Below are 26,798 nucleotides of genomic sequence, written 5' to 3'. Positions count from 1 at the left end.
TGTCCGCTAATAATACTGCCCCATATCTACAAGAATATAACTACTGTAATACTACCCCTAATCTACAAGAATATAACTACTATAATATTGCCTCTTATGTACAAGAATATAACTATTATAATACTGCCACTGTACACAAGAACATAACTACTATAATACTGCAGAAAAAAATGCAGAAGCAGCACAGCATACAAACCGGGTGCAAAGACAAACTAGAAGATGGCTAATCTTCAACTTTACATAAGAAGTGGAAAAAATGGCAGCACTCCAACATTTAGAAAAAGTGTGGGTTTATTCCAAGCAACGACTACTATAATACTGCCCCATGAACAAGAATATAACTACTATAATACTGCCCCATGAACAAGAATATAACTACTATAATACTGCCGCACATCTACAAGAACATAACTACTATAATACTGCTTCATATGTACAAGAATATAACTACTATAATACTAGCCCTCATGTGCAAGAATATAACTACTATAATACCACCCCCTAAGTACAAGAACATAACTACTATAATACTGCCCCATGAACAAGAATATAACTACTATAATACTGCCGCACATCTACAAGAACATAACTACTATAATACTGCTTCATATGTACAAGAATATAACTACTATAATACTACCCCTCATGTGCAAGAATATAACTACTATAATACCACCCCCTAAGTACAAGAACATAACTACTATAATACTGCCCCATGAACAAGAATATAACTACTATAATACTGCTTCATATGTACAAGAATATAACTACTATAATACTGCCCCTCATCTACAAGGATATAACTACTATAAAACTGCTCTGTATGCACAAGAATATATCTGCTATAATACTGTTCCTGTATACAAGAATATAACTATTATAATACTGCTGCTAGAAGAATAGAAGGGATTCCTATGTACAAGAAGGCAACTGCTACAACAATATTCTTCCCATTTAATAATATGAATATCCACTATATTCTACTATATGGACAAAATATTGGTATCCTACTACCCCCTAGGGTCAAGGATGTGGATCTGAACAGGTAGAAAATGTTCTGAACCAAAATGTCAAATCCGGGAAGGAACATGGTGATGTAAACCACATGTCTATCAATAGCCATTCATTCAGCTCCATCCTATCTGCACGTAACAGCTGTAGTCCTCAGGGACAAGCTTCTCTCCCAGGACACACAGATTCACTTGTAGGAAAGTGCTATTTCTTATCATAAGTGCTCTACACATTTCCTTCAGCTCTTCAAGCTGATCTGTAACTTTGTATCTGCAATGTCTTTCTGCAGAGATATTTTGTCTCGAAGCCTAAAGCCCAGAACATCAGTCTAAACACCTTTTCTCAAAGTACAGAATGTAATAAAACGATGATTCACCAAAGTGTGGGTTTCTTAATGCAACAGACAAAAATAACCCGAGAGCTGTGATACTTCTGTCAAGTGACCTTTACATCTTAATAATCACATTCTGCCATCACACTAATCTCCATGCCATGCATAATCTTCTAAACACCTTGTTTCAATGGAAGAAACATACTTGGTTTCTAAGTAGCCTCTCTTCTAGTTTTCGGAAAGGAATATATTACGGTGATTCATCCCAGGGCACAAGAGACTTGTAGAGGTCAACACAACATCTGCGCCAATAACCCAAATATCACTCTGTACCCTGAACTTTTCAGGCCTCATTCACATCTGCATTGGTAATCCGTATGAGGAAGTTCGCATGGGGACCCCCCAAACGGAATACCGAACGCATTGACAAGCGATGAGCAATGAAAGCACACGGACCCCATAGACTATAATGGGGTCCGTGTGCTTTCCACGCGCTGCCTGCACAAATCATGCGGACATGAAAGTAGATCATGTGCTACTTGTCTGTCTGCATGTTCCGCGCGGACACCGTGCGGAGAGTACATGGACCCCATTATAGTCTATGGGGTCCGTGTGCTTTCGTGTGATTACGCCTTAGCCTTAGGGCAAGAAATAAGTGGCCAACATGGGCATGTCAACAAAAATGCTGTGTTGCCCCACTTGAAGTCCCAGTACAAATCCTGTAAAAGCAGCCAAACTACCATGTGACATTTATAATACAGATGTCTTCTTATGTACAGAGGGCCTTAGAGCACAAGGGCCCAGGTTTATGTTATCTCTGAACCCCCATAGCTTTGCCCCTTTGATACTCGATAAATATAGAAACTGTTCATCATTAGGAAACTGGTGAGGTCTCTCCATAGTGTATTGTGCGGCACCCAGAAATCGGAGAGAATCCATAGCCTATGATCAGGTCACCTACTGTACATGTACAACAACTGACTGTGATGGCGGCTCCTCGTAGGTAAATACTCTGATGTTTATTACCATTGCATTCCATATAGTTGAACATTTACATATGGGATCAGCAAAATATGGCCCCTGTGGCTCTAAAAAGAAGAGTGGAGATGAGGGCCACAGCTCAATCCTCCTACACCATCATAGAAAAAGGTGCGGGGCCTAACTAAGGTGCCAAGATACAGTTCATTTGTGCAGGAGGGTTAAAGAGGTTATCCGTGAACTTAATATTGATGTCCAATCCATTGTATAGGTCACCAACTCTACAACAGTAGAGTGAAACCCTTGGGACCCTCACGGTCTGATGTTTAAAGGGACTATGGCGCCTTGGCAAGTACTGTGAACCCTTCATTGACTCTAGATGTAGTAGTGGCTGGGCAGCTTTATGCAGTACAATTGGTACTATAGACACACAGCATGCAGGTATATACATACATACATATATATACAATATATACACTGTACACTGTGGTCCGGTGTGCCAAAAGTTGTCCCCACTTAATCTGGTATTAATGGCCTACCCTAAGAATAGATCCATAGTACTTGTATAAACTATGCCAGATTAAAGGGTGCTTATATTTTTTTGCAATGCAAAGTACAAGTAGCAAACAATCCAAAAGCAGCATCCCATATATGGAAAAAGTACAGTATCCGCATTCACTGTACCGAACGGCCAAAAAGGCCAATTATGATAAAAAAATGCAAGTATATAAAATCCATCTGTAGACAACGTCTCCCTATGTCAGGCATGTGAAACAAAACGTTTCCAATTAGGCCGGCCATGGAAAATGTGATTCAGTGGTTTCCACTTGGGCCAAATACAGGAAACTTATTTCGGTAGAATGCAGAAGTACGTAACCGAAATTATATGTTGTCTCTTTGAGGAAAAACCCAGGCTACGAGGGGTTAATGCAAAATATACAAAAGACCGTACATTTCAGAAGCCAGAAGAAGTGATGTGTGATGAGGACTGGCCCCAGCTCATGTTTATGTTACTGCTTGTTGCACAATGTTCTCTATAGGGAACAGACAAAGTTTTTCTTTAGTCAGTGACTTGGGATGTGAGACGGATTTGCGGAGAGATAGAGCGATGTGCAGCGAGGCATTCATGATTGATTTTCTGAGCAAACAGATCTGTTCTGAAACAAAGGCAAGAGCAGGTCACCCACATCGCTGGTGAAAAAAACCAAACATTTTATTTTTATATAATGGTGTGATTACATCTTCTTTAAAGGGATCCTTACAGAATCCTTAAAGAGAAGTTTTATGTCACGACACATTTAATCGATTTTATAAAATATGCTTAAATTTCTTAGCTGACTAATTTCTTAATATAAAATCGATCAATTTTTCTGATACAAAGCTCCAAATACCCAGCACAGATAAGGATTTCCAAGCGAACATGCTGATGACTACCGGCAGCAACCACTAGAGGGAGTTTAGGATATAACTGCATAATGAACATACAGGACATTGAACTTAAATGGATTGTTCCACCCAGTGGCATAACTAGGAATGGCGAACTTTTGACATGGGACCCCCCCCCCCCCATGACCAATGCCGAAGAGCCCGACCGACCCCCCCCCCCCCCCACCCCGTTCTATTTTGCCCAATAGTGTCCCCTGCACACAATATTATGGCCCATAGTGGCACCTGCACATACTATTTTCAGACCCCAGAGTATAATAATCGGAGACCGAGAGGGGGATATACCAACATGAAAATCACTGTTACATACCTAACCCTGGCTCCACTGCACTCCTCGGTGGTGTCAGCCATCTTCAATGACATCCGGGACGTCTCATGACCCGGGATGCAGGCCCCAGCCATGTGACGTCAGGGACGTCACAGAAGTAGGCCCAAAGCCTGTCTGGAACCAGGAGAGGTAAGTAACAGTGTTTTTTATGTTCTCTTACCTCTCCCGGACCTCCGCTCATTATACTCTGGGGTCTGAAAACCGCCCCCCGAGTATAATGATAGTGTTTATGGGGCCCGCGGTGTCACTCACTGATCCCAGCTCCTGCCAGGATCGGTAAGTAAATAGGGCCCGTTACCGGCTGGAGTTAAATACGTCCAATGTTACCCATTCATCTCTTTGGAGTGGCTGAATATACCAATATACTACTGTATACTAATGTACTTGGTTTTTTTATGGCAGTCCCATAAAGTTGAATATGGACATGCGTAACTTCTGTTTCATTCTTATGTAGGTTTTTGTCCACTGTGGCACTTAAAATCTAATTTTATGAGCTTATCTTGGTCATATACATATATATATATATACACTCACCGGCCACTTTATTAGGTACACCATGTAACGGGTTGGACCCCCTTTTGCCTTCAGAACTGCCTCAATTCTTCGTGGCATAGATACAACAAGGTGCTGGAAGCATTCCTCAGAGATTTTGGTCCATATTGACATGATGGCATCACACAGTTGCCGCAGATTTGTCGGCTGCACATCCATGATGCGAATCTCCCGTTCCACCACATCCCAAAGATGCTCTATTGGATTGAGATCTGGTGACTGTGGAGGCCATTGGAGTACAGTGAACTCATTGTCATGTTCAAGAAACCAGTCTGAGATGATTCCAGCTTTATGACATGGCGCATTATCCTGCTGAAAGTAGCCATCAGATGTTGGGTACATTGTGGTCATAAAGGGATGGACATGGTCAGCAACAATACTCAGGTAGGCTTTGGCGTTGCAACGATGCTCAATTGGTACCAAGGGACCCAAAGAGTGCCAAGAAAATATTCCCCACACCATGACACCACCACCACCAGCCTGAACCGTTGATACAAGGCAGGATGGATCCATGCTTTCATGTTGTTGACGCCAAATTCTGACCCTACCATCCGAATGTCGCAGCAGAAATCGAGACTCATCAGACCAGGCAACGTTTTTCCAATCTTCAATTGTCCAATTTCGATGAGCTTGTGCAAATTGTAGCCTCAGTTTCCTGTTCTTAGCTGAAAGGAGTGGCACCCGGTGTGGTCTTGTGCTGCTGTAGCCCATCTGCCTCAAAGTTCGACGTACTGTGCGGCGTTCAGAGATGCTCTTATGGCTACCTTGGTTGTAACGGGTGGCTATTTGAGTCACTGTTGCCTTTCTATCAGCTCGAACCAGTCTGGCCATTCTCCTCTGACCTCTGGCATCAACAACGCATTTCCGCCCACAGAACTGCCGCTCACTGGATGTTTTTTCTTTTTCGGACCATTCTCTGTAAACCCTAGAGATGGTTGTGCGTGAAAATCCCAGTAGATCAGCAGTTTCTGAAATACTCAGACCAGCCCTTCTGGCACCAACAACCATGCCACGTTCAAAGGCACTCAAATCACCTTTCTTCCCCATACTGATGCTCGGTTTGAACTGCAGGAGATTGTCTTGACCATGTCTACATGCCTAAATGCACTGAGTTGCCGCCATGTGATTGGCTGATTAGAAATTAAGTGTTAACGAGCAGTTGGACAGGTGTACCTAATAAAGTGGCCGGTGAGTGTATATATATATATATATATATATATATATATATATATATATATATATATATTATATCTATCTATCTCCTTATCTAAGATAATCATTCATTTTACACAGACCTTGGTTTGGTAGAACTATCATAGCCAAAAAAAGTCAATGAGTACATGAAAAACATAAGGGCTCATGCATACTGAGTTTTCCGCGCGGAAAAAGGAACCCATTGAAGTCAATGGGAGGCTTTTTTTACACGCAGATTCAGATGCAAATTCCGCGTCAGAATCCACGCCAGAAAACTCCATGGACCCTAAGAATGGACCCTAAGAATTTATAGCCCTAAGTGCCTGTAACATAAACTGATCAGATACAAATATAAATGAGGATTTTAAGTTACTAGTACATTAACTGTTTTCTGTCTCTCATGGCTGATAACAGGGAACAGCTTGTATCCAACACTGTGGGATCAATTTATCAAGACTGTCATATATAGGATGTTGGTACCCCTGAAATTTTACAGAAAATGAAGTATTTCTCCCAGAAAACTATTACAATTACATGTTTTGTTATGCACATCTATTTCCCTTTTATGTATTGGAACAATGCAATAAATAGAGAAAAAAAGCCAAAAGTTATATAATTTAACGCAAAACACCAAAAATAGTGCGGTCCAAATTAATGGCCCCCTCAACTTAATATTTGGTGGACACCCTATGGAAAAAAATAATTGAACTCAATCGCTCACTATAACCATCAACAAGCTTCATTACACAACTGTAATTTTGGACTACTCTTCTTTTGCAAACTGTTTCAGGTCTCTCATATTCGGGGGGGGGGGGGGGCTTCTCTTTTCCCAACAGCAATTTTAGGATCCCTCCACAGGTGTTCAATGGGATTTACATCCAGACTCATTGCTGGTCATTTAACTGTTGGTTCTGTGTTCTTTGCTTTGTAGGCCTCATTCCATTTTCGGTAAACAGAAGAATGATGTGTTTTAACAAAAAGCTGTATCTTAGTCTCATCTGTCTACAAGACATTTTCCCTGAAGGATTTTGGCTTACTTGCGTACATTTTGGCAAACTGCAGTCTAGCTTTTTTATGTCTCCGTGTCAGCAGTGGGATCCTCCTGAGTCTCCTGCAATAGTGTTTCATTTGATTTGTGCTGACACTGATGCACCCTGAGCCTTCAGAACAGCTTGAATTTCTTTGGAACTTGACTGGGGCTGCTTATCCACCATCCGGACTATCCTTTGTTACAACCATTCATCAATTTTTTTTTTATCATGCCCACATCCAGGGAGATTAGCTACAGTGTCAATGGTTGTAAGCTTCTTGATTATGTTGCGCACTGTTACGGTTCTGTGTATATATATAAATATATATATATTTTTTTACTACAGAACCTCTTAGCTGTAGAACACTACAGCGAGGTCCACAGGCCCAATGGTGGGCGGCTGTATGTCTGAACTCAATGTGAACTACTGCAAAGACACTGCAGCGTGGACTCAATGTGAACTACTGCAAGACACTGCAGTCTGGACTAAATGTGAACTACTGCAAGACACTGCAGCCTGAACTAAATGTGAACTACTGCAAGACACTGTAACCTGAACTAAATGTGAACTACTGCAAGACACTGTAACCTGAACTAAATGTGAACTACTGCAAGACACTGCAGCCTGCACTAAATGTGTTCTACTGCAAGACACTGCAGCCTGAACTCAATGTGAACAGTGTGTACTGTGCGACACTCCATGTGAACAAGGTGCAACTAAAGTCCTGCCAGTTTAGCTCACTGGTCAGGTGCACCAGTACAAGTGAAACACACACGACTGCCAAGGGTTAACACTCACCCCAGGCCAGCAAACACACTTACCCCTGCGACAGCTAGGGGCCACCACGGAAGTTTTAGAACATTCTCCTGCACACAGCTTGGAGTTACCAGGGGAGTTGGCATGCTCCTACACACAGCTTGGAGCCATCAAATACCCATGCTCCCGCACACAGCTAGGAGCCATACATGAAGTCAGACAGAACACATAGGCTATCTCAGAGACCATACCTGCCGTAGATCTACAAGCTGGAACGGCGTCTACCGCTCCTAGCCCTGGTGTAGATCGAATGGTTCAGGGTTTACAGGTCCTACCTAACAGCACCCAGGAGAAGCAGAGAAACCCCACACAGAGGCCTAGTCTGAAACCTGCCTGAGTACTGGAGCCTATCCCTGAAAACTACTGTCATTCACTCTGTGGACTTTGAGGAAATTTTAGTGGAAATGAGTACCCGGTGGGCGTTGGCTCACACTATTTAAAGGGAAGTCCCCGCCCAATAGGGACGGTGGTGATGACCTCACCGCTCATGCTCACTAGAGGAGAAATGGCACTTAGCTTGTGAGCAGCTCCAATACGTCTGAGCATGCTCAGTAAGGTGGAAGCTGGATGGTTAGACTGACCCGCAGGTGGCGCTGTGCGCTATGACAGCAACCTGCGGGGCCCAATCCTAACATGCACTTTGGACAAAGGAACATCAAGATCTCAGAAGATGGACTTGTAACCTTGAGATTGTTGATATTTTTCCACAATTTTGGCTCTTGAATCCTCAGACAGTTCTCTTCTCCTTTTTTTGTTCTTCATGCTTAGTGTGGCACACACATACACAAAATGCAAAGACTGAGTCCACTTCTCACCTTTTTATCTAGTTTCAGGTGTGATTTCTATATTGCCCACACCTGTTACTTGCCACATGTGAGTTTGCCACATGCATGAAACAAAGTTATTTACCCACAATTTTGAAAATGTGGCAACAATTTTGTCCATCCCATTTTTGTGTGAAATTATGTCCAATTTGCCATTTTTAACTTATTTTTTTGTGTATTGTTCCAATACACACAAAGGTAATAAACATGTTATAGCAAAGCATGTGCAATTGCAATAATTTTCTAGAAAAATTTTAGGGGAACCAACGCTTACAGCCATGACTGTGGTATGCCAGAGTCAGATGTAAAGATTTTAGTCATCATTAACCCAAAAAAACTGGCATCAGGGAATAATAACTATGCCTTTAGGTTTAGGGTCCCTTTAATTCCCTGATCAATCCTCATCACGTGCAGCCATGGCTGCAGTGACACACATAGACTGAAAAGAAAAAAAAGACTAACAAATAATTAAAATAATTTCCCTTCATCAAAGCATTAATTAGAATGACTGTAATTATTAAAATTGAGAAATCCGCGCCAGTGTATTATCACATTGTATATCATCAGCCCCTAAGAAAGAGCCGCAAGAAAGCCAAAGTCTGGAGGAAGGATTTTATTTTTTTCAAAAACATATTCTGGAAGGTGCCTGTCTTATCAGAAGTGAGGAATAAATGATTCAATACTTTCTTTTCTAATAATAGCGGCGCTTAAAGTGGAAGGAACGCAATCCGGGCCGCTTAATATAATCTGATTCTGATTAAGAATTTATACAGCCCACATGCAGCACCAAATGAGAAAAAGATTGAATGTCTATCTCCCTATATGAGAACGGGATTGTGAATAATGTATTCCAACACGCTCAATACATCACCTTGAGAAATAATGGATTTATTATGTTTTTGTCAGTGGGTAGAAAGAAAAAATAAGTGCTGAAAAGTTCACATGATAACTTTTATTCGTGCACAAAGTAGACGTATTCTGCAGAGAATGCTCCCATATAGGGCTCTGTGCTGGTGGGGATAAAGGTGTTTGCATACAAATTAAATTTTGGAAGGAGTGGCAGGCTATTCTACCAATTCACCCCTAGAGCAAAGAAGCGTTGGGCAAGTTGACTTTTTTGACATGTCTGCCAGCAACATATTCTCTCCTCTCCATTAAAAACACAGGCACACTCAGCCAAACCATGCCAAAGTGTCAAAGTGTCAGGGGGAGATGAGAAGAGTAGCTGTCAGCCGAATATGCTATCGACGGTGTATGAAATCTAATTTCTCCATTTGAACTTAGGCTAGGTCCACACCTGCGCCCGGTCTCCATTTGGGGATTCCATCCCTGAATCCCTGGCAGAAACTCAGAAGACCTCATTATAGTCTATGGGGTCCAAAGGGGTTCCATGGGTAGCCCCTTTTTAAGCGTATTGAGTTTCCATTTTCCAGGTCCCCAAGTGGACCCAAAGAATGGCGACCCGAACGCTAGTGTGAACCTCGCGTAAGCCATACACTTGGACTTCTGTAGATTTCAACCAAAAACCTTAGTTAAATAATATTTCTCAAGGAAAAAGGATCAGTCAGGCTGGATTCCAATGAATTTGTCCATAATTCTCTGTCTGGCAGTCACTGATCTCCCTCTCGCTCTTCATAGGAATAACATAGTCCATTAAGCTGTAATTGAAACCATGGAGAGAGGCGTCCAGTCCTGGTTAGCCTCAAAAGCCTATAAAAAACTTGACTTTCAAGAAACAGGGGATGGAGTAAAAGGGCTAGAGGAGGACATCTTCTGATTTAGGTAAGAACACCTGGCATCTTGAGTACTGTACTGGTTAACATGGAGGATGTACATTCTGGCTGGTATTTGGAGCTGATTTTGAGGCAGAATCCTCCTCAAAATCAGCTCCCAAGTCCTCTGTGTGAACTTAGCCTAATGGTGGTTTTATTTTCTTCTATGCTTTGGGGTCTTTATCCTCTTTGTAGGTCAGCTGACACTGTCTAATGGCTATAGTCATCTTTAGACGTTCATAGGATGTACTGAGGGGTTCTCAAAACTTAACGTAAAGGGTACACTTAACTGAACACCTCCACTTCCCCTATATGTTTGTGTATTGCCCCTCCGCCAGCACAGGATATGGCCTTTCAGGCATTTATTTATAAATGTGTGTATAAAAGAAGCATAGGTGAATCCATTTCATAGGAATATTTTGGTTTTATCCATACCAACATGGGAGCACTTTGTGTTGTCACACTGTGTTCCCACCTGGGTGGCGCTAGAGAACTGATATGTAAGAGGCACACAATACCTCTGGTTGATAAGCGGAGAAAGAAGCATTTTTTATTTCTAAGAGATATTGCAAAGTTTCTTATATCCACAGGAACTAGTAATTTATGTAAAGTTTATTGAAAGTTTAATAGCCACTTAAAGTTTTTCCATCTAGAGGGGAATTGTAGACACTTGTAAGTTCAGGATATCTTCAGGATAAATTCAGTATCTTAATCCACAATAAGTACAATATGTGCGCCTCACCCTCCTTTAGTTATACATTAGCTCATCCAGGATATATGAGGTCTCTAATGTCAAAAACAGCAACACATCAACCCACAAAGTAGTCACCAGCAAGATAAGTGAGTCCATGAATCACCCAGCATTAACCACATTCAGATTAAGCACTTGACAATAAAGCCACTTACAGAAATGCAGTAATTGCCGAAAAAATAACAGCGATTGGGACAAGATCCCTGAGTCCGCACACAACATCCTGTAATGGATTAATATGTCTGGCTCCAGTCGCCATTAAGCTGGCTGCAAAATACACTCACACCATTTCTGGTTCTTCTATTTCTTAGACAAAATGACACATAATATCGGTAAATTAGAGGAAAAGACAGCACTGTGACAACTTCATGACAATTTACTGCCACCAAGTGTAAACGAATGTATCCAGGAACAACATTACATATCAGCACTGACGTCTAACGGGAGCCTTCACACGGAGTTACGCTGCACTCATTCTGAAAGTAAAAACACGTTCAGAATGAGCGCGTAAAAAGCAGCTCCCATTGACTTGAATGGGAGCCGGCATACATGCGCTCCCCATTAAAATCAATGGGAGGCTTTTTTCCCTATTGCTTTCAATGTGATACGCGTGTAATACATTGAAAGCAATAGGGAAAAAAGCCTCCCATTGATTTCAATGGGGAGTGCACGTATGCCGGCTCCCATTCAAGTCAATGGGAGCTGCTTTTTACGCGCTCATTCTGAACGTGTTTGAATGAGCGCAGCGTAACTCCGTGTGAAGGCTCCCTATTGGTCTAATATAGAGAGTATAAAAAGTATGGCTATAAGGTCTAGTGCCAGACTGTGTTGACTGCCTTTACTACGTTTTATAACCTGGTGTTGGAAACCTTCAGCTGAAATTAGAAGGGTCGCTTTCTGAGGCCCTGGGCCATCATGTAGTTCTTATGTGCTACCTCTGCCCCCCTATTGCTACAATAGATGTCTGACCTAGGTGTATGAGAGCGGTATAATGATACGCATTGTATGGTTAGTATATATAAATTTGCATTATATGGTAAATATGTTTAATGAGATGATATCCACCTGCTCTATATATTCCACTTGTTCTATTAATAGATCCTTTTACACCTGATGCTAAATATAGAAGAGCAATGTGGACAATAACTCCCCGAGAAATCCTCCTAGACTTCAGCGGTTGCTATGGGCTCATCTATTTCTGATCATACATAGCGGAATAAACACTAATACAGGGCGGTATTATATGTAGGATAGTTGTGCACCATGAGGTTAGTTGCAAAACAAACCCTGGCGAGTAAATATCACCCCCTACCAAGTGATATCAGCGCGACTCATACTTAGAACGTGTAAGAAAATATGAAAATCTTATAAGCGTCTCAAGTGCCTGAGACCTAAATAAGGGTCTTTACTAGTTAATAGTAAGTGTTGTATCACCAGATCATATGACAGAGGGGGCGATGGAGGTGTGAGGAGCTGGTCTCTATAGCTGCCGCAGAGGTTACGTTGCCTAGAAACAGCACAATGAAAAAGTATCTTACTTACAAGAACGGAAAAGAATCATTGACAGCAGAATTTTATTTTTGTAATTTTTTTCTGCATGAGGGACACTTTTATAGGTGTTACAATAGTATAAATATATATCATAGGTAATATATGTTATTTTAAACTCACCTACTTGCCTGGATTGTCCAATAGTCTTCCAAAGTAGGGAAGAACTGCAGACTCCCAGCACAGCAAGTCTCCTTATAGCATTCACTTGCTGCATTAAGATTTATAGGGCGTCAATTGAAGCTAGAAATATATTTATGCAGTGAGCTCCCCCTTGTGGTGGCCAGAGGAAGTCAGACTTTTATTGACTAAGGATTAAGGTTTTCAAGGCCTAAGGACAGGCCATAAGAACCTGAATGGTGCGTGTCTATCAGCTGGCCCCGATAGGCGGTACAGAGCTGCACCCATTTTATACACAATACAGGACTAGAGATGAGCGAGTACTGTTCGGATCAGCCGATCCGAACAGCACGCACGCATTGAAATGAATGGACGTAGCCGGCACGCGGGGGGTTAAGCGGCCGGCGTCAAAGCGGAAGTACCAGGTGCATCCATTCATTTCAATGCGTGCGTGCTGTTCGGATCGGCTGATCCGAACAGTACTCGCTCATCTCTATACAGGACCAGAAGCAGAAATTTCTGTCCCTGTATAGTAGATGCTTAAACCATAGGGCCAACGGGGACCCCTGTGAACAGCAGGACTATGCTGCATTTACAGTGCTATCCTGCTTTTCCAGGTCACCCCGCTATGTCATGACTCAAACTTATCTGCATTCTCCGGGAGAAGAGGAGTTGAGCACAATGGTGACGCAAAGATCCAAAAATACAGAAAATAATGGAGAAAAAGATAGGACCACAGTGGTGCCTCAACTGGACGTGGATTGTATTACTGAGTGATGTCATCCGAGCCAAAAGGTGGGGTACATAAGATAATGTAGGTTAAAGCCACAGCTCAGCCCCGGTAAGCAAAAAAATCCAACGCAATTGATTTTGGTTGGGACAAGCTTCAGTTGATGGTCGGTTATATGAGATGAACGTGTATGGGTTTATACATGAACAATCCATTGTAGAATGCTTATTTTAGAAATTTAAAATCTAATGTGTATGGCCAGCAAAAGAAGCAGCACTGCGACTGCACCCTTTACATAGGATTGGTAATGGTATATGGCCCACTCACCATAAATTTATGGCATATACTAGTAATGTACTGTATAATCACTATAAGGCATGAATACCCTATAAAACCCTTTTTGCAGGGTAACAGCTCAACCTGCAAGTCAGACAAATGGTGATAATAGATCTCAGTGGAAACAAAGACAGAATAATGTGATAATGTCATCTTCAATTTTATAATGCAGGTCATTAATATATCATTCATAATCTTCAGACTGACACAATGTAACCATTTGTCTTTCTAGAGAATGCTAATTGTAATCTGGGTTTCTTGAGGTTATTACTGAGGGCAAGGAATGCATTATATGTATCCCCGCTGGACGCAAAACCTCCAGATTTGTCCGGTAATATAAATCCCAGGAGTAGGTTATTTGTGAAATAATGAAATGCAATACGACACCATATATATATATATATATATATATATATATATATATATATATATATATATATATATATATTCATTAGACCATGGACAGGAGAGAGCAGGGGCTATGGTTTTCTATGCAGCCCATGTCATTTTGTGACTATTTGATCACTTATTCTTATAAAATTAACCAGCGCACCGTGATAGAAAAATTTTGGTTTGGGATTAAGATTATATTATGTTTATGGTAAATCAAGTGGATATTTTTTTACTCTCGGCAGTATAGAAGACATGTACATTCTTACCTGACATGTCTGTTTCAGTAAATACTTGAATTCCCCTTAGCATATGTTCACACTATGGAATTTGATGCTGATTTTGATACAGATTGCACCCTGAATCTGACTTCCACTGTAGTCAATGGAAAACAAAGATCAATGATGGAAATTTGACACTGGAAATATAACCTTCTTACTTGATCTTGTCAAGGAGTCCACAGTTGATTCTGACAAAGGACCCCCAATGACTCCAATGATACGGCCCATTCATCTGAGCCTAATTCTCAGTGGAAAGCCAAAGCTACAGAGATGGAAGAGGAATTTGAGGTAGAAATCTGTATCAAATTCTTCTTTGTGAACATACCCATTATCTAGCAATTCCGGAGCATCATTTTTGAAAGACTGCATTGAGCTGTTCCTCTGTTATTCCTCCTGGAAACATATGAATATATTTGTTCCTGCATACTCTGACACTGTCCAATCAGTGTTGACAGTACAGGGCACAGCCATTGGATATAGAGAATTATAAATACCCAATAGTCAATTTATTAATACATTTCTATAAGAAATAACAGGGGAATGACACAACGGAAAGGTACTGTATGAGAAAATTCTCTAGAATTGTTGTGTCAGGGGAAATACAAGTATTTATTTTAATATTGTAAGTCAGGAGAGGTTTCAGATCCTCTTTTGAAGGCATTTGCTGGGCAAACAATATTGATGACCTATCCTCTATCTTCAGGATTGGTTATCAATATCAGACCTGTGGGGTTGGACACCCCAGCGATCAGCTGCTCTTTCGCAACGTTGGTCCCTGGGCGTCAATGTCAATATTGTCTCCAACTCATGAAATAATTCTTTATTTCTCATGTTACTGGATATTGTCTGCTACAGGGAGAAAATTCAGATATAACTAGACAGCCCATCACACTAATTTGAGAGTCGTGACTACAGAAATTTATGCTTATAATGAATGTCCGCCTTTTAACCCTGCATAGTTTATAGATACAAAATTCTGTGCTGATTCATTTTATAATGCATCTTGATAGCGCACAGAGCTACAAATCACTGACTTGACTTCAAAGAGCCATAAAACTACCTCCAGTTACCACTAGGGGGCAATTTCTATATCCTGTCATGTTAGGCATTATTTCTGTTGCTCTGGGCTGTTATAGGATCACAGAATTGATGGAACATGGTGGACATGATCTATATCTGACTATAATGGAGTCCATTCATGGCAACGGATAAAACAGCTCAGCATGCAGTACAATTTTGTCCATCATTTGTAATGTATTTTGCAAGAGTGAAGCTTAAGTTCAATTTATAAACAGAATGTAAATGGTCTTGAGCTCCCTCTAGTGGTGACAACAGGCTCAGAGGATTGTTATCATAGAAATCAATGGAAATCCTATCAGCTGACCTTCTACTGATCTAACCTAATCTATCAGTTGTAAGGATAGGTAATCTTGATGGGCATCCCTTAAACTTAATGGTTAGATAGAAGATTTCAGTAATTTAATACTAAGGTGACATTCCCTTTAAAAGACCAATTGCCACTGGAATTACCATTGAAGATAAACCAATATAGGGCTCCACCAAATGGTAAAGGGATAGAAAAAAATGTATTCTAAAAACAGTGCTACTCCAGTCCACAGTTTGTATGTGGTGTCAGATCCAATCACTCAGCCAAACTGCAATTCCAGACACAACCCGTGGACAGCTTTGGCGCTATTTCGAGAAAAGCTGACGTGGCTTTCTAATCCTTTGAAATGTTACAAATCCAGAGACACGTTTCTGAGTCTATAGATAACATAGTCATGTATGTCTACATAGTTTTCATTGCTCCTGGTTATGACATAAATCTTCTATAAAGAGCAACCCGAGTCATTAACACAGATCTATGTCATATGGAAGCGGCTTGTAAAAAAATCTGAGTCTTCTGAGAAGTTATAAACTTGATGAAAGACACTTTCTACACTGGAAAAATCTTTTTGTTGATTGCAAGTGAATGTGAAGCATGTTCGCTTGGCTGAGACATCAATCCACAGACTGGTGTGTGGGCCAGAAATGGGCAGTGAATTCATTATAATCAGAGAAGGAAAATAATTCTGTATACTTACCTATGAGCCCAGAAGAATAAGTCAAGAACACCCTCCTGCTAAAGTAAATGCTAAAATGTCACCACGTACTATAGCCGCAAATGCTTAGATATCAGCTGTGTGAACAGAATAGATCATCAGTATATGATCTGTGGTGGTCCAACACCTGGGTCCAGCACAGATCAGCTGTTGCAGCAACCTTGGGGTGCTAGCAGACAGGCACCGCTTATGATTCTGCTATGCAGTGAACAAAGCTGCTATGTCGCTCCTATTACTGGAATAGGAGAACCAGCACACACTCCATGCAGCAACTTCCAGCACATACAGGCTGCTGCAGCAGAAAACCTTGTCAGGCGTCCCCACAGCTCAAATACAGTATTATACTTTGAATATATATTATATTAAAGTGGTTGTAATACCAACAAGGCTTATCCCCTATGCATAAGATAGAGAAAAGAGTCAGAAGGGTTGGGGTCTGACCACTAGGACCCCAGTGATCAGGAGACTGGAGGTTCTGGAGACAGCCATGCAATATATTCAGCAACTCATTGACATTCTCAGAGAAGTGTATGGAGTGGCAATGAGCTCGTACAACCACTGCTCTATTCAAATGGAGGGACTCAGGACCCCCATTGTCGTAATTGGTTGGGCCTCTGTTAGACACGTATGGATAGGTAATATACGTTTTTAATAGTACAACCACTATACTCACTATATAATGAAATGTTCTACAATGTTCTCATATATATTGTCCATAAATTTCTTGCCACGTTCAAAAATCTTGTTCCCTTTAAATAGCTATAATCCCATACACACTTAATACTGCTTGTAATATATAAAGCTGAGGATTTGTTACCACTGTATCCAGTCTAGATAATGCTCAACTCTTCTCCTTCCGAGACCAAACCCTGAGCCATGACCTAGACTCCCAGCGTTACAGTCATCTATGATTCTAGGAGTCCCTACTTCTTCGCAGCTCTGCCAAAGGGAAGCAGGGACTCCAAGAATCATAGAAGACTATGACTGGGAGTCTGGGTACCCGATCAGGATTAAATATGGCCAATTTCCAATATCTCATGGACTGAAGATGTCCGTACGATGTGGCCTTATCCTGATTTGGCACAATGAATCAGCGCAGGTGACAGAAGATTGTCTAGACTGAATAAAGCTGTGTGTGTAATAATCGTCTACGCAGATACACTGTGACAAACCCCTCTCTTGTATGTACAGGACAGTGAATATTTTCATTTTGCAGGGAGCGCAGAGGTAGCAACTATACACGGGCCCTTTGTGTCTGGGGGGGCCCACAAAAGAAAAATACGGTATATATTAGAAGTGTAACCCTGTAGAAGGATGGATTCGGGACCCAGGTGCTTTAAGTTACACCCCTGCTACTAACCTATTTACAAGAAATATGCTCAGAGCAGTTGTCACTTCCCTTCCCCCACTCTACTCAGCATATATACAGATTACTCAGCAGGGGGCGACAGATCATATATTATACTTAATATGTTCTGTACGTAATATACCTAGAACCGAGGCCTGCTTATATGTGAGGCCAGCTGGCCACATGGGTGTCTACATCAGATATCTAGTTAACACATGATGTCTACACGTCATGTAAAGTCTCATAGGTTTCAGAGAGCAGACATAAAAAGTCCTGGTGCATCGCGCCATCTGTTCTGCTTCATATTTACTACATAAATATCCTGGTAATATGTATCCAATTAGTGCATGGCATATAGACAGCAAACTGCAGAACATAAGTGGCAACAGCTGATCGGAGACTTGTAATCCCAGTTATTCCAGTGCGGCTATTCCAGTTTGACATTGTGTGGTCATCGGCGGCGTACACATACTGTGATAGCAGACCAATGGCAAGTACTAGCTTCACTGCCGCACTTCATGGACAAAGCCATTGGTGTCATTCCAGTCCCTTATTTGCTTTATTGCCAATTTTCCTACTGTCAGAGTCTTTGTACACTTTGTCCTGTTCTCAGTGATGCCCCCTGCTGAGTAATCTGAATAATTCTCAATATATTTGTTGTCAGTAATCACTAGTTATTCTTATGGCATGTCTACCTTTATGTCAGATTAGCCAGTTTGATCTAATTTTCCTACCATGTATAGAATACATATGTTGTCATATAACTTGTATGACTAAGTACAGTCACTGTAGTGCCCGTGTCATGAGAGGTTAGTTACCATGCCCGTACCCAACTGAAATGGACATGAGGGAGGAGATAACTGTAAGGCCATTACTCCTCTCTCTTGTCATTTTAAGTTGGAAGCAAGCACAGTATACCCTTTCATCCCTTTCTCACTGTCGCCTCCTGTTGATCAATTTTGTGAGTTGCCAATAATTGCTAATACTAAGTGATATAACAATTCATCTATATATCGGATCAGTCAGTGTGTTGGTTTATAGGGGTTATCCAGGACTATGGTACTGAGCTCCACTTTGTCTTCTCGGGAAGTGAATCCGTGTCTGTTGTTCTTATGGCCATGCTGCAGCTCAGCCCCATTCCTTTGCATAGGACTGAGCTGCAGTATGACCATGTGTCTTACAGATGTGATGTCACTTCACGAGAAGAGGAAGTGGAACTTGGTATCATAGTCCTGGTTAAGCCCTTTAAGACATGAATGAAATCCTGACCCTTCATTGTGTAGAATAAATATAATAATCCCTTCATAGACATTGTATGACTTCCTACAGTTACGTAAGTGCTCCTACGCCGTGCCAGCATCTACATGAAATGGACATGAAGGAGGAGTTATCTATGAACATCTCAGAGATGCTGGATGGCTGAGGCCAGCCTCATATTGCTCCTTCCAGCATGGTATACGTACTCTCGTGACAGTGGAGCCTAGAAGACATTTATGGCATGTCTTAAGATTCAGGCTCCATCTGCGATACACAATTCTCTTCTATTCTACATAAAGTGCTGAGTAAGATGATTTGCTTTTTCCGTAACTCCCATTGAAGTAACTGAAGACAGGCTGTATCTAAATCCCCTGGACAAGGTAAAGAGGCGCCCAAAAGTTGCGCCAAAGCTAAGATTTTATACCATATAAGATCAGAATAAATACTTTTTTCGCTGAACATTTGCGAATCCAGCACCTTCTGGGTTAAAGGAAAGCAGCTGACATGGTAAAAGCCCTGTTGTGAGGTCTCATGGCGACGCACAGATTTGGAAGCTACTCTCGGCTCATTCTCTGTATATGACCTGTAGTGACAGATGCTTCTATATATAGAAATGAATGGAATGTGAGGTCAAAAAGATCTTCTCTGGGTCAGTAGAACTTCTGCTCATTTCCTGGGAGTCTTGTCCATTTACCGTCCTCGCAGCCTATTTCTGGATATCACACTATATGATTTGATGTGAACAAGAGCCTGGAGGAAAAAAACTCAGAAACTGATACCTCATAAATATAGTCGCAACAAATACAGCTGAAACCTGCTTAGTCCCACTTACTACTCGGAAAAGCCCTAAAACAGTCCATTCATCTACAGATTAATAGTCAATATAACTATATATAGCATTACTGCATGTATATCTAATGTATCTAAACCAAACATATGAGATACTCACAAGAACCAACACTGCCCACCATATGCATTTTAGCTAATGTATCTTAGGCCTGGTTCAAATCTGTGTTCGGGCCATTCCGTTCTCCTATCCTCATGAAATAGCAGAAGCCACACGGACCCCATTATAGTCTATGGGGTCCAAGGGTTTCCTTAGGTAACTGCTTTTTTATGCGAATAGGTTTCCACTTGGGGACTCCCCGAATGGAAATCCGAACGCAGATGTGAATAGGGCCTTAGTCTATTACATGTAACATCAGCATGTAGAGAAGGACACAATGGTACACCCTCCATCATGTGCATCTGAGCTGATGGATCTAAGCCCATCATGTATGAAAATGGCTCAGAGTCACTGCTCTCATCAAGTACTGTCAAAATGATGTATCTAAGCCCATCATGTGCTGTAAAGTGTATCAAGCGCTCAAATGTATCAAGTGCTGTCATATTGATGTATCTAAGCCCATCATGTGCTGCTGGTGTATCTAAGGTGCTACTATAATCTGTGACTCTCTCTTGGACAAGACAGAATTATCTTCTCCATTATGTGCTACTGAGTTGAGGTATCTAAGTCCCTTTTGTGTGATCCTCTGTCAGAGATTCACAGAGCACTACTCTCCTCATAAAGTGCTGCCACGCTGAGTATCTAAGCCCATTGTGGGCTGTTTAGTTGATGTATCTAAGTTCATCATGTATACGTGTCTCCAAGAACCACAAAGCACTACTCTCCTCACCATGTGCTGCCACGGTGATGTATCTAAGCCCATAATGTCCTGCTGAGTTAATGTATCTGAGCCCATCATGTATGAGAGTGTCTCAGAGAACTTCACAGCACTACTACACTTACCATGTGCTGCCATGCTGGTACATCTATGGGCATCATGTGCTGTACAGCTAATGTATCTAAGCCTATAATATACAACAGTCTCGGAGGACAACACCGAATTACATTTTCCATCATGTGCTGCTGAACTGATATATCTAAGGCCATTATTTGGGATACTTGCTTAGAAAACCAAACCGCAATACTCTCCTCATTATGTGCTGCCGACGTGATGTATCTAAGTCTATCATGTGTGATACTCTCTCCGGGAACCCTGCAACATTACTTTTCATATTGTGACAAGATACAGAATGTCATTATAATCTGCAGGAATAGGGTTACGTGGAACGAATGTATCTAAGCATATGATGTGTGACAGCCTCTGTAGACCACCCAGAACTGTATTCCCCATCATAAAATGTATCTGTCACCATATAAGAATTTCCACAGGCAATGTGCTGCAGGGTCTACGTATCCAAGCCAATGATGTGTGACTTCCAGTAAATCTTGGAACTATCCTTGAAAATTAGGGGCAGGTGCCCACCATGCATACAGTCATATAGGGTGACATAACACATACATATATTAAATCCTTGGGGTCACAGTGTTGGGGGGGTCCCCATTTCAAAGTATATCAATTTAGAAGAGAGTGGGCATTGCGCCCCCTGTGCCTAGCAAGCATGTACTGCGTGGGGGTATTCCGTGCAAACCCCCTATTGTGTCTTCTTCATTAACCCTTTAGTGCCTGCCCACAACCTTGCAGTTTACCGTTAAACACGTGTGCTGTGAAGCATTACAAAACAAAAGGCATCCACGCATGGGGAGGGGGGGGGTTGGCATTACATTTGTCTTATAGACCCTCTGTATCGGATCTGACATGATGTAATTCTAAGGCATTGCATCTAATCCTAATAATATAGCCAGGGATGAGCCATCCACCCACCTCCCCCTCTTACATAACACATGACAAAGGCAGGGAGCCTATATACTGTCTACCAAGGTGAAGTTTCTTTGTCTACACACTTAGGAGAATGTATGTCCATAAGGGGAAGACCTCTCAATATGACTTGAGGGGGTTATTGTGCTGCTTTTTACCTTTGCTTACCTGAAAATATTTTCAAGGATTAGGGGGTACTCTATACATATATTGCTGAGTATTGGGGGTCATTTGTTCCTCAACCTTTGACTGTTTACAAGGATTGTGGTCCTTGTACCCCTGATCTGCCATGCAATATTAGTTTTTATGCAGGTTTTAAGGTTTTTACACCCCTTTACTTGAGACCTCACAATTTTATTTTTCAAAGATTGGGAGGTATATGGGGGTCTTCAAAGGCTGTTTATAAGGATAAGGGGTTAATGTACCCCTTTGTGTTTTCAAAAATAGGGGTTTCTTCAGGGGTTTCTTCAGGGGACAGTGTACAATGACAGGGGGGGGGTCTTTTCACCCTCTAGCCTTATTATTCATGGTCCATACAACCTTTTACCCTTGTTTATTATGAGCCCATGACAAGAATGGGATCCTTAAACCCTTTACCCTTATTCTTCAAGGTCCTACTAACTTGACCCTACCTTTAGGAATTGGGGGTCTTCACCTTTACTGGGGTCTTCAGCAGATGTAGGAGTAGCATGCAGCAAGGTTGCTCAGTACAAATCTCTTCCTTACCTGCTGGAAGGTGATTCCCCGGATCTTGAGGAACATATCTTAAAATAGCAGAGCCCCGAGTCCCCGAGCAGACAGCAAATAGACCAAAATCCCAGCTCCCAGGGGATCCACAGCTGATCGGATCGCAGGCTCTCCACTTGGAAAGTGAATTTCCAGGATGCTTCTGCTAAGCAATCTCCCCCCACTCAGCTTTCCAGGACCCCCGTGGGGAAGCATTGTTGCAAAGACAAGCACGATGTGAACAGATCCCTTGGTGGAGCTGTGCAGTGCAGGAGCAGCCCCTCAGCCCACCCGAAACAATGGGCTCCCTCTCCCTCTCTGTTGTCATTGCTCCCAACCCAGCCCTCACTTCATCATTTGGGTTGGATGTGTGTCTGAGAGGATGGCAATAGACAGCGCATGCTTCTCTCTGCTCCCTCCAGCAGCCACTTCTTCATCAGAGGTGGAAATTTGCAATCTGACAACTTTTTTCACCTCCAGATGTGTAGATTGCAGCTAGAACGTCCTTGCATCCTCCCACACTCCTTCTGCCTCTCTGTTGGCAAGCAGTAATCCTCAGACGTCAGGGGGAGTGCAAGGAAAGGGTTAAGAGGGATAACATGCACCAGTGGCTGGGGAAGCTCCTGGGAGGACACAGCTGTCCATCATAGCTTCTCTCCTTGAACTTGTGCTTCACACTGTACACATGAAAGATGCAGGGTCAGGGTGGTAGACATCATGGTCCAGCCTCAGAAGAAGTGCTACTGTTGTCCTCAGGTCCTCAGATAACTTCAGGGCTGCGAGCTGTCCTATTGCTGGCTGTGTATGTGAGTGACTCGTATATTGTATAGTTTGCACCAAGTTCTCCTGCTTTATAACCATGTCAGAACCTATTTTTAGGTTTTATTAATATGTGGTGTGGGCTGGAGACAAATTCACATACACAGGTAATATGCAATATATTGTAGTGAGGGGTTACATGAAACTGGCAAGGAAGGCTTGTACTAGTGGCTGACATAGTAGTCTTCAGCTTGTGCCCTAGATCCTCTATTCTTTATAGTTACACTACAGAGAGGGTCAGGGTCAAGGTGTCATCCATCTTTGGAAGTGGGTAGTTCAAGGTCCACAGAGTGACATGTCAGAGTTGTCCTACCCTTCCTTAGAGCACCATGTCCTCTTTCAAGGTTTCTACTCTTAACCCCTTCTGTCCTGACATGTTTCATAGGTGATCCTTTACATCCATTTCTAGAATAATCCTCAAACCTCCAGATCTAATAGCTCTCAAATCTCCCTAATGGAGGAAAGCAAGAGTTGGGGGTTGCGGGAGCTGTTGAGAGGGCATAGCTGTCCATCATTCTTCTCCTTGAAGTTGTGACCTATTTATAGCCATCACATTTCTGTTAGAAACATAAAGAAGCATTGATAGTGTATTACAATTCCTTGGAGCAATGTCAATGTTTTGGTCTCATCCTGCTCTCTAAGGTTCTCAGATAGCTGCAATCTTGAGTCCAGACTCGTCTTGTTCTGTGGACAGTACATTTCATATATCTGTCTTTGTCTCTGTATATTTCAGTAATTTCCCTCTGCCTTAAGCTATGCACCATCTTCACCTTCAAACTCCCTACTGATTTAACCCTCTCATCCCCGTATGTTTCCAGCTGTCATCTCTTTTCCATTTACCGTTCGGTTGACTCTTTTGTACCGTAGCTGAAATGATCCCATTCCCCTTGGGTAGATTAATGTAATGTAAATCATTTTAGTCTCAGTTTCCCTGTATCTAAATATAGGCCATCCCGGATTCCTAGCAACGTAGTAGCTTCCTGATTTAACATTTGTCTTACTATGTCGATAGATGAAATGTTGGTCTCCTTGGAGTAATACTGCTTTTGTGGTGTGTGGGATTAAATCCTATTTCTAGACGAAAGAACTAAACTTGCTCAGTATCTTCAGGATATATAAGATCCACATTTGTTACATTGTCCATGTCTTTCTTCATGTGGCTATGTTTCTGGGTACCATTTATATTTACTCTCTATTGACACCCAAGCAGTAGGAGAAGCTAGCCCCTTCCTCCTCACTGCTGCCACTATTGGTCTATGCACAGGACCAGATTATTGTTGCTGGGAGGACCAACCTTAGGTTCAATAGGGTCTAGTAACTTATATTGCCATGTTCCTTATAGTATATCATATGAGACACACAGGTGCGTTCACACGGAGGAAAGTGGAGCGCAATCTGGCATGTATACAAAGATTACGCGCTCAAAAAGATCCCATTCATTTCAATGGGAGTTAGGAGCATATACGCCGCGTTATTTTGCGCCTGTGATTTTGCGGCACAAAATAACGCGGCGTATACGCTCCTAACTCTCATTGAAATGAATGGGATCTTTTTGAGCGCTCAAACTCTGACACGCCGTATACGTGCCAGATCACGCTACACGTTACATCGTGTCAATGTAACTTTGGTTCAGGAATCAAGTGTGGGACTAGGAATGGGATATCTGAGTGCTAGGCCAATAGAGCCAATGGTGCCCTTTTAAGTAATGACAAATGATGTGCCCTATGAGAATGTATACTGTAGATTGGCCACTTGGCCATAGTGGCTGTATTCCCCATCTATAACCTGGACCCCACCTAACCCCCTATTACAGTCTCATAGAAGTGCCCATCTCTGTTGATGCCTATGGGAGTTATGGAAACAGCTAAGCCAGCAACTAAGTTAAGGTGTCCATATAATTCAATGGCTGCTTGTTGAACAGTTATCCCTCCCAACCTCTTCTCTTTTACACATGCATACTCGGTTTTACTCAGGGAATAAGGAGAGGAAAGTCAGGCCCTGATACAGGCAGAGCAACCATTGGCTATGAGTGAATTTGTAACCAAAAAACTAAACCCATGAATATTACTTTGGGTGGCAATGGAAGCCTGAGGGGCCTATTTTCTTAGAAATTCTGCCCGCTTCTAGGTGTGTGTGTGCAAAATTTATTGTATTTTGAGGACTTTTACACAAAGTTCGTTGCTTTGCCTTGGTGTGGTTTATCTGTTGTGACATTTTACAATGCCCCATTCTTAATAACATGAGTACCATAAAGAAACCCAACAGAAACCCAACATATGTGACAGCATTGGAATGACAACTTCCATGAGGCATATTTTGTGCAAAACTTATGACAAAGTCATATGTTTTAGTAAATTAGATGTATGGAATGTCATGGCATAAAAATTACAAGCTAAAAAAAAGCACAAAAAAATCTGCAAATGATAAGTGACCCCCAGGAGTTGCACATAAAGATGCAGGAGAACTGCCCAGGAATTACACTCAGTCTGCCAACAGGAAAATAGACAGTACATGGGCATCAGGGCCTAGGAGTAATGGTGAGGCCTGAGAACCCAACTAGCCCTTGCTATTGACTTGGACCTATAATAGTCCTGCTGGGTTGCGATATGTTCACACCTGTTTCAAGTCCGTTCTGTTCTTCTGGTCTGTCATAGGACCAGAAGAAGAGAAAAACTGTCTATCTACAGTCCAGAGATGAACTGATCCAGAGGATTCCATAATCTGTCTTGTGTCCACTGTGTCCGTATTCTTCCCTGAAATTGACAGATGTAAAAGTTGGGTATTACAGGGCTACTTCATCCAAGAAGTCTGACAGATCTGTGTCGGATGGACTCCATGGGCGTAACTACTGTGGTAGCTGTGGTAGCGGCTACGATAGGGCCTGAGACGCTAGGGGGCCCGGCAGCAGTCGCTACTGCTGCAGATTTTTTGTTATTTATTTTTTACTAAGCCATTACCCCCTGGAGTAACTCCAGCCGGTAATGGGCCCCATTTACTTACCAATCCCCATTCCTCCTCAAGGTCGCCAGTGCTTCTCCTTCTGTGAAGGCTGTGAGCAGGAACCAGCATCGGTAAGTGAGGCCTGCGAACCCCACAAACACCACTATCATTATACTGGGGTTTTCAGACCCCCAAGTATAAAGATCAGAGGGCTAGGAGAGGTGAGGAAACATAAAAAAAACTCTGTTACTTACCTCTCCTGGACTCTGGAAGGCTATAGGCCATACAGGAAGGGGGGGAAGCCCATGTCAAATATTCGCCTTGGATCCCGCCATTCTTAGTTACGCCACTAATTGACACCCAGCACAGATGTGAACATAGCCTTATCTTATTTATGAATATTCATGCCTAACTGTGAATGGTGCTGAGCTGCAGTACCGCACACAGCCTAAGGAAAAGAGAGGC

General features: G+C 42.1%; 1 protein-coding gene across 1 annotated transcript in view; it reads right to left on the bottom strand.

Annotated features, from left to right (window-relative positions):
* Positions 1-23,217, bottom strand: part of GPR153 (G protein-coupled receptor 153) — a 51,934-nt gene extending 28,717 nt beyond the window's left edge. Inside the window, exon 1 of the mRNA XM_075279975.1 lies at positions 22,575-23,217. The gene's annotated coding sequence lies outside the window, so the exon portion shown is untranslated. The remainder of the gene's footprint in view (positions 1-22,574) is intronic.
* Positions 23,218-26,798: the final 3,581 nt, after the last annotated feature.

This window comes from Leptodactylus fuscus, chromosome 6 (genome assembly GCF_031893055.1).
Source record: "Leptodactylus fuscus isolate aLepFus1 chromosome 6, aLepFus1.hap2, whole genome shotgun sequence".
NCBI lineage: Eukaryota > Metazoa > Chordata > Amphibia > Anura > Leptodactylidae > Leptodactylus > Leptodactylus fuscus.
The sequence above is the reverse complement of the archived record's forward strand: the minus strand, read 5'-3'. Positions and strand labels throughout refer to the sequence as shown.